At 41.2% G+C, this 16,301-nt stretch overlaps 1 protein-coding gene across 1 annotated transcript in view; it reads right to left on the bottom strand.

Moving 5' to 3' along the window:
* The window catches only part of igsf11 (immunoglobulin superfamily member 11), a 104,778-nt gene that overhangs the window by 44,727 nt on the left and 43,750 nt on the right, over positions 1-16,301 (bottom strand). The gene's annotated exons all lie outside the window — the stretch shown is intronic.

Genomic DNA, 16,301 nt, shown 5'->3' with positions numbered 1-16,301 from the left:
TATAAATGAAAATAATAGGCCTTTATATCCAGGTTGCATTAAGGGCACTTAATCATGGACCTCTACTTATAAAGTGCGTTAAAATCAGACCATACAATTGACTAATGTTGTTCTTCATATGCTTAGATTCCTCACCTGTACATTTTTCAATAAAAATCACAGCAAAAGAGACAACTACAGTAGGTCTGCTCTGATGCCAACCTGTGTGTCTGGGGAAGCAGTTGGCTGTTGTGTAACAAAAACAACAAATGTGCAAGAAAATCGGTTGACTTGAAGCCAAGACAGAAAACAATAAGAAGAATCGGCATTTGAATGTGAGAGTCAAACTCATCGTGACTGACTGGACTTTTTAACCTGCTCATCACAGCAAATGTAAGTGTGTAATACTACATGATATCGGCTGTAGCTTCTGTGGGAGGCGAGTTAAAGCGGTCTCTCATAAAGTTAAGAGACTTCCAAAGACAAATCCCCTAACCCAATTAATGGCGAAGCAGACAGAGAGGCCTCACAAAGTGCTGCAGAGAGAGACGCATTTGTCCTGGGGACAGACAGGGGGGATGATCAGCACATGATGCAGCCCTATTTGACAAGGTTACGCCTTGACAACTCAGAGATACACACACAAAGACACACATTCATACAAGCACTTAGAAACTGTGGACAAGCAAACTTGTGTGCACACACACACACACACACACACACACACACACACACACACACACACACACACACAGACAAACAACTCTCCAAAAAAATGAAAAAGGAACAGCTTCCATTATTTAAATGACAAAGTGATATAACAATGCTGTTATCTGCTACATTATTCCACAATTGAATAAAATCAAGTAGATATATAGGTACATTTTCCCCTTGTTATTAAAAAAAAAAGCATGTGAGATCTTCTGACAATAGATGATTAGGTAGGGCCTATCACTCGGCACAAAAGTAAAAGTTTGTAGAACAAACAGTGTCAAGTCCATTCATTTATTTGTTTAATGTCCCACCAGACAGTAGACGGCAAAAGCTGATAAGAGGGAGGGAGGGAAAGACGTGGCGGGGAGATTGTTAACAAACTTGCCATCTAAAAATACAAACTGACAGTCAGTTCCACTTTGCAGCTATCTCCCCCATCACACACTCACTTTCACACTTGAATCCCAGAGAGGCTGCATTTCTGCCATAAGCCTATCCGAGGATCGTTTTCAGCCCAGCGGAGGCTTAAATCATACACGGCTTCAAACACACCCCACGATAGCTCCCAGGAAGAATCATAAACACCTGGCTATGATAACAGCGGGTCAGCTTCAAGGCCAAGTATGGAGACATGAGAGGTCTGTCCAGAGAGGAGCACTTACATACTGTCAGGGAGTAGAGGAAGGGCTACGGTGTTCAAGTCATGATATGATCAACACAGGAACATGTAGGAACATACAGACCAGGGGTTCTTATTCTGAATTATTTGGTAAATTTCATTTGGATGCTATCTGCACTGATTTAAAATGGGATGTGACTTCTTGTCTCAATATTTGTTCATCAACCCCATGAAATGATAGTAGACCCGACGCATGTTTACTCTCACCAAGAAGGTTATGATTTACCTGTGTTTGTCTGATTTTTTGTTAGAACAATTGGACTGGACATATTTGCCCAGAACCTAGTGGAGGAATGTTGTAAGTGTCAGGAAAAAACCCATAACATTTTAGATAAATAATATAGACAATTATTTAAAAAAAAGTCAGTGATATGTAGGGGACTGATTTCAAATGTTTGGTCCAAAGCGGGTGTGTGTGCAGCAGGTGACAGCTGGGTCACTGACCTCCTGCGTCTCCCATGCGACTCCTGTTCACACAGGGAGCGTGCCTGCTGCAGAGCTGCACGGCGACGGCAGTATGACGACAAGTATGTACTCAACTAAATGCCAGAACTCTGAAGCTGAGCATCATCCAACAATAATAACAATAAAAAACCTTTTAAAACGCATGAATAGATTCAGTCAACATGCAATGCAATAATTACTTTGAAACGAGTACAGGAAGTGACAGGTATGACAGAGACTCTCTGGAGGAGCCAGGCAGGGTGGGCGCTCTGACCTGATGGGCGCCGAAATGAAAAGCAAGATGTTCTGTGACGCACACGGAGCGCATGTGGCCCAGGAGTGAAAGGGTGTGATTTGGTGCAGCTTGATTGAGTTTGTATGACTGTTGGGCCTTGTGTTCTCTGAGTGCATTTCTAGTTTCAACTCTCTTTCATCTGATTATGTAGCTGGCGAGACGCAGTTTGCAGGTCTGACCCAGAGTTGCCAGAATTAATGTAAAGTCTTTGGGTGGGTGTCAACGTAGAGGCGCTGGTTTCACTGTGAGTGACTTCGGTGGCTGAATCAGTGTCTGAATATAGAGGCGGTGTAATTTCCATCCAATCCTTGAGATTTCACACTGGCGCCTGTGAAAAATCACACTTAAAGGGGGCTCCAGTAAGCAGGGGCTTGATTGGCTGTGACGTGACATGCATAACATCAGCTAATTCTATTTAAAACACAGGGCAGTAGATCTTACAAACACAGACGAACAACATATTCACAGACACAGGAACGAGATGACACCCCGATTATACACAATTACTTTACACACACACACCGGATCTACGCATCTAGACGCAGAGAGGAAAGCAGTTAAGAGGCATCGGCAAATCATGCAAATAGGTTAACTCGCACCTATTGCAGCCTGGGAGCAGCCTGTGTGCGTGAAGTCGCTTAGAACGGAGCAGTAATGAGCAAGTCAGATTCTGTCATAAATCATGACGAACACGTAGAGCAAGCAAAACAATGAGAACACATTACGGAGGCTGTTATCCTCTCACTGCCGTGACCCATGGTACGAGTGGAGATGTTCACATATGTGCACGGGGCCCCTCCCTGGTAAGACGTTTATACACTGTAGGTCTAAGCTCTCGTCGCTTGTCAGTCGCCCCGGCGGCTCGTTAACCGCCCGAAGCTTGATTACTGCTGAGTTATTACATTCCCCTTTGATTAATTGTATTCAAGTGCGCTCATGCTTTGGACTTGAGCTCAAAACGATCGGAGTGGAAATAGACTTTGAATCGCAGCGTGAAGAGTGATGACTCAAGATTGGTTTTATATTCAGTGTAATCCGGCAAGTAATGACATACTTGTGCGTAATGTTGTGTGGATTTTAAGGCCTAGTAAGAGAGCTATTTATGCATTCAAGGTTCACTGTAAGCTGATTAACAAGCGCAGTGATCGCTGGTGAAGACTAATTATTTTGGCCCATTAGTTCCTGGAGCTCGTTAGGCGAGCGCATGAAGAATGTGTCCTCTGGTGTTGTTATTTTGCCTATTAAAGGACATTTAGAAAACAAATTTACTGAAATGGGAGATCTGTATATGGTGCTTGATTTAGTTTTACCATCTACACTATGTCTTATGAGAATAAATTGCCGTTACCATGTAATAAGTGATGCATGCGGGATGTCCCAAAGTAACGGTATGCGACTGGAAATGTTATTCAAGGGAGAGATCCTTATGGAAAGATGAGAGATGCATTCCCAGGCCCTGTGGTGCAGTATCAATAAGGATCAGTAACAATCTTTAGATATATCTGATAATGGACATGGCTTGTACTGTCTAATTAAAGCTGGACCACCAGGGAAGCTCGATATAACATATGGCTGCTCTGATCATAACACACACCAAAATTAGGAGCGGGTATTACCTTGACACATAATGGCGGGCACAACTGCAATTTCCTGGTAGGGTGTTGGTGGCAGGTATTTGTGTATCACTCCATCTCATAACAAACCCGCTCCCTGTGTCCCAGCCCACCTTGGGATTGAGATGCAGACGGAGACTTCTCGACATGTGAGTCCGGCAACATAAAAAGGCGTCTGGAAGACGGTTCCAAATTAGTACGGACCGAAGACAGACGGATCCGGCCTGAGCTTGGCATTTCAACATGACAAAGATGAAACCGCACACTGTTTCTTGGAATAGCCACCACACTTAATGGCACCGGCAACCTGATCCCCTGCTCACTTTCACTGGGGTCAAAGAAGCCTCTCTCACCTTCTCTCTTTCATCTCACACTCACACGTACGCAGGGTACACAGATGAGTTTGTTTATAGGGCTCGGCCCGGTGCGTAAAACTCTCAAAATAACTACAGGCACAATTTCCCTCTCGCCGTTCACATGCCACAGCTGCTGTCGAGAGAAAATAGTACTGCCATCTTAGGGTGTCTTGAAAGAAATCATTAAGTCAGACGTGAGGCGCTGATGGGTAATAAGTATTTGTGCCATTGGAAAATGAAGAATGAATTACACACCATTGACAAGCAGCGACACGCAAAGCACGGGCTAAAATCCTAATAAAGCTGGTGCGGAGTGGGAACCTTTAGTTTAAATGTCAAGAAGTACTTATTTATGACCCGTGTTTATCTTCAATATTCCTCAGCATGTGCAACACTATTGTGTCACATCATTTTCTGGACCAGCTTGAACTATCTGTGTCCCCGACATGTTACTCTAAATTGCCATAAAGAGCTGCTCTTGGTCACACCGATACAACTACTCTAAACAAAGAAGCTTCTGTTATGTTGTGAGCAGTGATTCCCCCCAGGGTTTACATGTGACCATGAGGTTGTGTGTGTGTGTGAAAGTGAAGTTATGTCACGTCTGAAACATGGAATAAAATCGCTTAAAATCAGTTAAAGCTCTCTCCGAACAAGAGATGCTCCGACATCAGCATCGGAAAAACCTCAGATACTACCAAAAATGCTGTACTGTGCATTAGCAGCTTTGTAAATCTACCAACCCAATACTAGGTCTTTCAAGTTTTCTGTTCCTATAAATTACTTCTTCTTTGCTGCTCCAAAACAGAGGTTGTGCTGTACTGCCACTGGCAAACACAGTTTTTAGAGCAGTGAAGAAGTTATTTTCAACGTTATCCAGAGCTACTTAAAATGTCAGCAAATTGGCAAAGTTTCACAGCAGAAAGTTCCACAAGAAGACTGACAATCTGTAGAGTATGAAAGACCTCAGTTTCAGGTGAAATATTTATTTTACCATTGAGGTGACATTGTCCGGTAGAGCTTGTGAGGAGCGTCAACTGGTTTGTACAAATTCTCATGTTCTAATTTTCATCATTTGTGTCCAGCGCCAACTGTTTGCCAAGTGTGGATGTGGATGTTTCACTCTTCAACCTGAGCCAGACCATAAAACAATGACAGAGATCATCACTTCCTAGCCTTTCACAGGGCTAGTGGCATACGACTGTTTAAATATGGTGCACTGCAATAAGATCTGTACTTGATATCAGCCAAAACACAGGTATTGGAATCGGCATCAGGGAGGAAGAATTGTGTCAGAACATCTCTAATTTAAACAATAGATGCCTTCCTGAAGCCATGTGATCAAATACAGAAAAAATTTAAGTAATGGGCCAACGTGATTCTGTGCGACTGCAATAGCATTTAACATCAGTAAATGTATAATAGTATTGAACATTTTCAAAACATATCCAGCCCTGCTGTGTACAAATACATAAAACTCAAGTCAGAAAAAAAATTGTCAGCAGAGTAATATCTTTAAAGCCAACTTATTAAATACTGTCTCCTGTAAGTTTCCCACATAAAATACAATCTGGGTTTTATGTAACCACACGCGATGGGGAGACATGAGGGTATAGGGAGGATGAGGAGAGAGTAAACACATCCTCTGCCACTCTGATGGAGACTCAGTGGTGGGGGGAAATGAGTGGAGGTGGCTGCCGAGAGGTGGTCAGGTGTGATGCGAGGAGATCGATGACCTGAATGAACCACTGCAGGCCCCATGTCACACTGTGCATGCACCGAAGGGGGGGGCAGAACTCTGCACAGCCAGGTCCACTCACACACACACAGACAAGTTTCCACAGCTATCCTTGTTAGGACACTGCCTTTACTTTCACTCATTGTGAGCAGCCTTACCTCAGAAAAGACATTTTGCCCCTTTAGGACAAGGCTTTGGTCCCATGAGGTCTAACGGTCCTCACAAGGTCAGTGTTTTTAGTACGTTTATACTACATAAACACACACACAAACACACCAACACACACACAGCAGAGCCAGTGAACAGCTGGGTGAGGTCACAACCTGTAAAGCCACACTGACCACAGAACATGTTGAAACACTGCAGAGCAGAGTGGTCACACCATGGGGCAGGGTGTCCAGGATGACGCCCCGCTACTGTCAGCTGAACAGACATGGGGCTGAGTAATATTCTTATAATAACATGTTATAATATAATGTCAGGTGAGGCAGGGTAAGGGTAAACCCAAAGGTAAGTGAGCCCTACATTTGCTTCACCATGAGGGAAACAGCTCAGAAAATAAATTTAGCATAATAGTTATTCAGCGATATAATCTCTGTTACCACAGAGATTATATCGCTGAATAACTATTATGCTATCTGTTATGTGAGACATTAGGTAGCAATATAAATGATATGTTAAATATTCTATATGTGGTTAAATTTAGTCAAATTCAGTTGAACGTTTTCCTTTACTGTTTGTTTGTTTATGTATTGCCCGAAGAGGATAATGTCAAACTGAAAAAAAATTAATTGATAATAAAACTATAACATCATCATCAAATTTTAATATGAGTTATATTAGAATGGAGGATTGGAAAACAACCACAAAATCTATCGTGTCACCGTGTTTGGTCAAAACTTCTCATTTAAAAGAAATATGTCAGTATCCAGCGACATATCTTGCTCCCATAATTCCAGAGTTTAATTATGCAAAGCAGATGCATAATATTCTGAATACAACCTCCTCCACATTTGAAATTCTATTATGGCCACGCTTGATTAGTTAACCCATTAGTCAAGACAAGCAGCTCAAAGTCAACTCATGCTTCCACTGGTATTCTATTGTGTATTATATTGCATGCTGTTAGTTTGAATCCAGTGTCTCCCTCCAGGCCTCAGTGGAGAAATAAAAACCCAAGTAACAACAGCAACATCCATGAACGAGCTAAAACGATTCGCTCAAACCAATTTCATTGCATTGTGTATCTAGCATGAGGCTTTGAAGCTGTGGGACTAAAACCAAACACATACAAAGTGATGACAACTTAACACCAACAGTGCAAACTTCTAATTCTACCACTGGGTATTACAGAGACTGCACTCACGATATATGGATTCAATATAAAGCCGAGAATATTTAATTTAGCCTCCAGATGCAGACTCTGCAGCTGAGGAAGTTATTAAGTCGAATCATTAGGGCTCTTATTAAATAGTGTACATATCGTGTTTATTGGTATGAACTGGAATACGCTGAAACTGTTTTATAGCAGGTGTGATCAAGTGGAGGATGTGTGAGACGATGAAATCAACCTCAAAAAGCTACAGAGGGTAAAGAGAAGAATCATCCACTGTGTGCACACAGGATGTGTTTGTGCTCAGTGTATCTGTGGGAGTGAAGGTGCAACATTTCTGTGCCTGCAAATTAAACAGCTTCAGATATTGGATGTGATATTACTGTTTGTCTTGACCCAAATTTAAGTTGTCTCCTGGCTAAACAATGGATGATTCCAGTCTACTCAGTCGGTGTTGCTATCATAGTGCAAACCAGTGAGGTTAACCCCAGCAATTTATCCAACGAGAGGACAAGAGCTGCAAGCCAAGCAGAAGAACTGCCTGGAGCAAGAGAGACCGAAGCGAGTGTGTTTATGTCTGTGTGCGTGCACGTGTGGGTGATGTGTGTGTTGGATTGCCCACTGACATCGCAGCATAGCTCTGAGTACAGTTCTGCAAGCGCGCAAACGTGTAGTGAAAAGCCTCAGACAGCACTGTACCAGTATTTTTGATCATTGACGCGACTCATTTCATTATTATTGGGGGATTTGTGATAATTTCTCCGACCATAGTCAATTGTTATGTGTGTGTAAACAAGTGCTTTGGTGGACGCTGATCCGGCACTAAGAGAAAACAAAAGGTCTCTCCATTTATCTCTTCTTCCTCCACACTATCATCCATCCATCTGGCTGTGTGTCCTCAGTTGTCTCTCTCATGTTAGATTCAGACCCTCTCAGCACGACACAGAGAGCCAACACACACTAACTCACACAATTCTGCAGATACACATGCACATCTCTGACATAAACAACCCTGAATCAACAGTTTATGTAGTAATTGTATACATCCTTGCTTCAGGTATTGTTGATTAAATCACTGTCACGATTACCCTGATGTACCTTCAGACCTAAACAGTTTGGTTTCTGTGTAAACTGGAACATGTGTCGAACTCCACATGGATTTTTTTTTTTTTTCTCCCAATATCGCCATTAATCTGGCATGGCACAGGCCATCTGTGGCGGACATCAGGAAGTCACTGCTCACATGCCGTCTGTGTGGCTGCGTTAGTCTGTGTCACAGAAATGCTGCAGGGGGGGGGGAGAAGGAGCAGTGGCTCTCTTTGTCTTTTCTCCCTTGATGAAAAAAAAACAACCTACCCTTCCTACCATAGAGTCGATTGCATTTCAACCCGAGAAGCGTTGAGGTCGAACTCTCTCAGTAAGAGTATTTCCCTCCTCAGGGAGTCAATCATTGCACGGGCTCCAGCCATGAATATGTCCATATATTAAACTGGCCAGCTACCAATACAGGACCTACTGATATATAGTTAGAACAAAGGATGCATACTGTTTGACTGAGTCATCAAATCAGTCAGAGGGCTTTGTGTCATTTATCGAGGTAAGTAACATCTATGTGTTATATTATTATACAAATAAGAATTCATAATCTGTAATACAGGGTGTTTATCTCAAATTAAAACTATTGCTCTACATCCGGGTTGGAGACGTCCAGAGAGAGAAAATGTCCTCTAGTAAAAGACCGGATCATCATAATGTCTCACTCGTGTTAGGATTCAGTGCAATATATATTGAAAAATTATATAAATATCAACGTATGTGTGTAGTTAACATCAGATAAGTTAAATCAAGGAAAGTCAAATACAATAATATTTTAACAATATTTGTTTTCACATCGACCTAAAGGGATTATAAAGAAGTACTCTAATAAAAAAGCAATGCTCTCATCTCATGTCAAGTAAAACATAAAACAAATGACAGAAAGCTTTTTAAAAATATGCATCTTGAAATAAAGTGCTGAGTTTAAAAAATGTAAATGTAAAGTAATTTCCTCGAAAATTTATTTTAACATAACATTCTCAAACAATGTTCTAACAATGTTCAAAGCAACTTAACAACGGCACTGCTTTAAAATGTCCTTTTCTCTTTCTTTCATTTCCTTCTACATCCCACCATCACTTTTATTGTTCAGCGATAGAAGTGTGCTCTATGTAGCTTTTTATCTCTTTATACGTATATGACACAAACCGTGTGGAAACACTAGCAAATAGATCAAGTTGTTACAACGAAGCTGAGACTCAACCATGCAGCGTCTACATGACATTACTGCTGATTATGAAGGAAGTGATAGCAGTGGAGGAACAGTGTGTATTGCCTTTATTCCCTCTCTCCTGCGGTGCCTCTCCCATTGCACAGCACAAGGGCACCATCGTTACCATTGAGGGTTGATAGATGGCTGACTTCACCCTGCTCTGCTTCTCTTCCACAAACTACAAAATAAAACCATGATGGTGTTGAACCTTCCCCACTGAGCGCACTGGGTCAATCTTATAACATCATATCCAGTCGCCCTGCTTCGTTTTGGTCTAGAAGCGATATATATATATATTAGATTGTAGATGGCTTCATCTGTGTTTCAGATGAAACACAATGTAAAGCAAGCCGGCAGTGTGCAGTTGGACTGTGCCAAGTTCAGCACTGGGAGTAACATAGGTTTCTCTGCTCCAATACACAAGGGTCATTAAACTTTAGCTGGCGATTAATTAAAGGAAATTTGATTTTCTGTCCATGGCACCTTGCATGAAATAAGACCCAGTGGCCAGCAGGTTAAGTGAGCCAACTCCCTGTTAATCTGCTATCATAACCTTCTGCTCCCACTTGGATGAGCTCATTACATTTGAGGGCGGATTAATGAAAGCCATATAAATCATTGGTATCGTTACAGGCAAAAGAGTAGCGCTTCTTCGAGTGAGTGTCTTGCAGTTCAAAACAAGATGGTTTCTTGTGAAAGTCTTTAAACTAAACCAATATGAGTTTTATCCATCAAAGACAGTCTAGAATAAAAGAATGGACACAAATCTACACAAGAACATACACACTCTTCATGTACCTAGGAAAGTAGAAAGGAGTTCCTGAGCAACTTTAGCTGCTACCATTCCATGTTGCCTTTTCTCATAATTCCAATACAGAAACATCTGAAATTGCATTATAGCAATATGATGGACATTCTTTTTTTTCGTTGATAAAAAAAAGCTGCTTGAGTGTATAAGTGATATATTCCTCGGAAAGTCAAATTTTCTGAGTTGTGAAGTTGTTGTTCAGACTTTGTTGTGTTCATGTGCTTTGATTGTGGAAATACAGTGTTGCATTTAAAAGTTTAGAGCATTTAAACAACACATCTTCACCTTTTTCTAATGTTTATAACAAAGGCCATAGAAAAGGGATCAGGTGTGACACAAACACAAATAATTTGAAATGTATTCATGTTGATCCACAATACATCTGCTTGGGCTAAACAGATGTTGGGTTCTTGTGAGAGATGGACATAAAGCTTGTGTAATTTTCACATTAAACGCTTCTATTTTTGAGCTGATTGTGTGAATTGGTTTCAACGCTGCAACACGTGTCCCCAAACTTTACGTCAACGGACCCAGTTGTTGTTGTTGATTCCGAGATGTTGCCCTTACTTTAGTAGGGGTCTGTCAATTTTCACAGTCAGGAAGATAATTATTTGAAAAAACGTAAGTAATAAAATACAGTAGCTGACAGGCCGTTAGCTTTAACTTGTTAGAAAGACTGAAAAGCACCACATGAATGCATTTTTTGTGTTTTGGGGAATGTTGAAAACAAAGGTAATGGTGAATTTTGCTAGATTTGTAAGAATAGCTTGACATTTTGCCTATTAGGAGAATATAAATGAAAAATGTTTGGACAGTACCAAGCTGGCCCTTTAGCCATTCAAGGGTCCATCCAACTCCATTAACAGCAAGTGTTTTAAATACCCACTTAAACTATGGATCGTTACTGTATTAATTAAGCTACATAGATCTACATAAAATATGAAGTAATTTAAATCACCCACTCTTCCCTGGAGAAGTTTCACAGTCTCTACGGAAATGAGCTTCTGGTTAAAATCATAGACCGCTTAACATGGGATGTCAAACGTTATCTTACAAACCAAGCTATTTCGTCACATGCTAGACAAACGAGAGAAAGGGTAGAAGAACACATATTCTGTATTGTTACACACTTTTCACACATTCCCTCATGTACGCAGCCTAGCAACTGCATGTTTCTGAAAAGGTATGTGTCTTCACGTGAATGTCCATCCAGGACCAACTCTTTCTGCCGAGCCATGAACCACCCTGGGTTCCACTCGAGCATGAGCTGTGTCTCTACACGCCAAACAGTAATAGAGTTTACATCAAAGATTTCCCTCCCACTGTGACGGCTGAGTAGATAGATCACACACTCTCGCCATCTCCCTCAGGCCTCCCTTTTCTCAACCTATTGCCCTTACCTCCCTCTCTCTTTCTCTCTCTCTTTCTCTGTCTTTCTCTCCCTCTGCTTCCAACCTCCAGTAGTGTTGGTAGCAGGGTGGAGTGTCACCTTGCTCTGTGCCCAGTGGTCTGTGGCTTTATGATGATTTATAGCTTTGGAAAGTGGGGGGTGTGGGAGATGAAGTTGGTGGATGGCTTGGTTTAAAATCACTTGTGGCGGTGTATGAAGGCATAGCAGTGATGAATGAATGTAGTCTCTGCGCGCCAATCAATATGATCTTCCTCCAGCATACAGGTTTTAAAGCCATCCAGAGGCTGAGGAACTCTCTACTTCTAATGATCTGCCTTTTCCACTCGATACTCCTCTGCATATGAAGATGCATGGAATAAGGTGGGCAGGGCGATATCCTTAAAATATTTAAAAAATCCAAAGGATGCCCTCAAAAATGTTGTTGATGATTTAAGAAATAATCAGGTGTAGGTAAGGTTTAAAATGTGTAGTTTATACAACCACAATGGACAACATAAATCTTAGTTTTAATGCCTTCCGGATTTATAGCTTGTCCTCTGACAATTGCAGCCCACTGAGAAGGAATCATTTAGGAAGAAAGCATCACTCTGTCAGACGCTGACTGTAAAAAATGACTTGGTCTTAACAAAGACATCACATGCCTTATTGTTCTCCTCAACACATTTGTCAATAAGGATCATTGCACAAAGACACAAAGGTCTGTCCATAAAATCCAGATTACAGCTATATGTAACAAACGTAGGGTGCACTGGCGCACCAGGTAACAGACTTATCTCTTGCCTGCTCTGGATAACGAAAATGATAATATAATTACTCATTTAAATGCATGTTTTAGCCAATATCATAAGGAGAGCCAAGAGCAGGTTCTTGTTTAGTATGCTAATATAATTCACATTATATTCATTTCATATGAATAAAATCATACAACGGTGGGAATCCCAGTGATGTGCGACTCTCAGTGAGGAGCTGCTCCCTGCGGCTCCCTGAATTACCAGAGAGCGACACAGCATACAGAGCAGCATGTGTTCTCCTGGACATTTGCAGTGACACTGGTATGAGGTTCAATGTTCTGTTACACTGTAAAAAAAATAATTTTCTGAATGCACAAGTGTTTTTAAAACCTGATATATTAAGAAAACTTTATTAACAATCAATTTCAATAATTTCGCAGTGTAGCAGAAAAATAACTAAGTGTGGTTGAAACCTATTTTGTAGTTGAAAAGTAAGTTTTTGCAGACCTGTCTAAAGACTTGTATTAATTAAAACCTCTATGACCTTTTTATCACTTATTTACTCTCCAAAGAACTGAATTTATGTCCACTTTATCTCCAAAGGAAACATGTAAATCAGATTTCTGTGTTTTGAATTCTCACTCAAACTGTGCCTAAAGAACCAGTCTGCTCTGGCTCAGACCATCAACCTTAGTTCTCTATATAAGATCCTTGCAGTTGACTGTTCTCCATCTTCACTCTGAGATCCCTGTGACTCTCTGTGTTGATTCTTTCTGCAGAGAGCCCCTATTAAAATACACAGACAAATTTGGTGTTCCATCCTCTTGTATTTTCAGATTTCCATCACCGTAGCATGACTCATTTATCACTCCTTATGTATTTGAGCCACAACAGCATGACTGAGCAACTTGCTGTGGCCAAAACCGCGCCGTCCCTGTTGTCTGTACTGTATGCATACTGTATGAGTCATACAAGAGCAAGTCACACAGACAGATTGTGCTTTGCTCTCCATCTGAGTCCATTCATATGTCGGTGATATCACAGCCACATAATGTTTCTCTATTCTGCTATTTCCCAGTGAACATATTGTGCATTAAACCAGAAACTGGTTGATATAACAAATTACATTGTCGTTGAAAAACCCAATGAAAGAGCAAAAGCAACAATGAACTGTATAAGTATCGATGTGTAACAAAGCCTGAAAAATCATATTATCCTGGAGCGAATTTTAAACAAGGGGCGGCATGATGGTGCAGTGGAGGAGACTCTGTATGAGATGTCTCTTCTGTGTCTTCGTGGATTTTCTCCAGGTAACTCCAGCTTCATGCAGATTGAGGTGAGGTTACTTTAAGACTTTAATAAACCGTAGAACCATTTTCTGGTGTTTTCATGGGAATTATTTCTAACATAAAATATATACATAAAAGCCTGAAACTGATGAAGTTCCATTGTAGAGTTCAGATTTGATTCTCTATAATATCTGGACCAACACTAGCTGACAATGTAGTGCACAGCATCAGTCCTCACTTGGCTGCCTTCAACTTTCATGAACCCCATGGGTTTGGCCTGGATTGAATCTCCTCTAACAAAAATGTAGCTCTCACAATTGGCTCAGAAATATCATGAAAAATTCTGGTAAAGTTCATTTGCAGTTCAGGCTGGGGCGAGGAACAAGCAACACCAGTTGGTGCACTTGATTCACATTTTATCATAGTTTGCTGGTTGTACCATCTTCCATCAGGATATTTCAAAGCTCTACAACTGGCCCAGTTCACTGCATGGGGCGACAATAGCGTCACCACGCAGTAATGAATCAAATTAAGTGGTATGTCAGCTATGCTAACAGAACTCTCCTTCTCCTCTCAGCATAAAAAGGAATAGTTTCATGGCTTCAATTTGTCTCTCCCTGCCTTCACTGGCACATATTCTTTGCGTTTCATCTTTTTTTTCTTTTTAATGAAAAAATGATGCTAGTGGCAATGCATGACGAGGAGAAGACGGCAAAATCCAATTGGAGGTGCATCTTTATTCATGTCTAGAGTCAGAGGTAGAGGGGTTGACTGGTGGAGAGCGGGGCCTTACCTTTTGGATTGAAGTAAATATATGCAATGACATAAATTATACCCTAAAGAGGGGGGGTCTACTCCTCGTTTCCTTGTCTGTCTTTTCTACCCCCCGCTCTCCGGTGGAGATTAAAGTACATAAAGGTGATGTGAAGGGAGAGTGATGCTTCACAGTGACAGAAGAAAGAGAACGACACAGCGATATGCTGATGATATGGTGATGAGCAAGACAGAAGATGAAAGAGTAAGAGAAAAAGACAGAGCGGACGAAAGGGAGAGCAATATTTTGAATGAATAAATATGCGCTGAAAATTGTGTACAACTGTATAAGTGACTACTCCTACAGGCCTTTTATATTCAATAGCAACAAAGGTTCTACATTTAAAGCAGCCATCCGTGGCCTCTGGTTGCAGGAAGTAAAGAAACCCATTTGTTTGTTATCTGTGTTTAACCTTTGGTCAACTTCTTTTTTTTAACATCTAGAAAAAAATATACTTGCATTTATAACATTATACTAACGAGTTGTAATGTAGGAGGATCAGAGCAGAGTCAACACTCTGCAGTTTATCTCCCTGTGCTAACGAAAGATAGAGTCGACCAAACAATGGAAAATAATGACAATTCTTCTGTATATATAAACAGTCATTGTGCAGATGGTGGTTGAACCACACAGAGTGTTTAACTCCTGTTGCCTTTGGGTAGGGTCACTCTGACATTTTCCTGAATCTAACCATTGGGATCGCAAGATTTTTTTTTTTTATGTCTGAAGCTTCTAATATACGTGTGCTCACATGTTAACTCACATCACCTAGAAAGGATCAGATATCGATGTGAGGTAACAATGTGCAAAACACATCTTTGACTTGAAAGGGATTGGAAAGAAATGACAAAAGATTTGGTCTGAAAAATCTTCAGACCAAATCTTCAGACCAAACTTTGTGTTTCTTGTGGAAACACAAAGTATTCTCTTATGCTTCATATGCAGCTCTGCTGGTTTTAACCAGCAGAGCTGCATATGAAGCATCCATCAATATTTGTGAGTATATTGATGTCAGAGGGATTACAATGGAAGAAGCCAGCTGTATTGTTTTGTAATACAAATGATCAGTCTTCTGAGCACAGGCTAAATCCTGGATAGAAATATCTTATGATTAACAGCGACATAAGAAGGCAGAGGGTGATGGCAGAAGAGAGAGAGAGAGAGAGAGAGAGAGAGAGAGAGAGAGAGAGAGAGAGAGAGAGAGAGAGAGAGAGAGAGAGAGAGAGAGAGAGAGAGAGAGAGAGAGAGAGAGAGAGAGAGAGAGAGAGAGAGAGAGAGAGAGAGAGAGAGAGAGAGAGAGAGAGAGAGAGAGAGAGAAAATTGAGATTATCTGTGGCCTTTCACTGTGGTTCTAATCCATACTTTACAATATTGTCACCCAGAGCCAGGAGAGCGTAAATCTGCAATATGACAGTTTATAGGAACACTTAGCCGACAAATGGGAAGGACTGAACGGAGGATATTATACTGTGGACCACGGTAATCTATCGCTTTCCTTACTATGAGCCTATAGGGCACCGAGTGTAAGACATATGCATGAGCGAACTCACCACTATTTTATCAATTGTGGGTCAGCCTCAAGCTAAAAAAATATAAAGCTAAACCGTGGTTTGCTTCACTGGCAGAGCTACTGGTATCCTGTCAATTTAAGACAAAGGACTTGGGTTTACCAGTGCAACAACACCCGCTGATAGGTGCGCCTATAAGCATCGCCCCGCTGCGAGTCTCCAAGTGAGGCCCTGTACCATTTATGAAAATGTGCGTCTCGAGCCATTGAATTTCAACAGCA

The sequence above is a fragment of the Platichthys flesus genome, chromosome 4, assembly GCF_949316205.1.
Source record: "Platichthys flesus chromosome 4, fPlaFle2.1, whole genome shotgun sequence".
Lineage (NCBI taxonomy): Eukaryota > Metazoa > Chordata > Actinopteri > Pleuronectiformes > Pleuronectidae > Platichthys > Platichthys flesus.
Note: the sequence above shows the minus strand (reverse complement) of the source record. Positions and strands in the feature narration are given on the sequence as shown.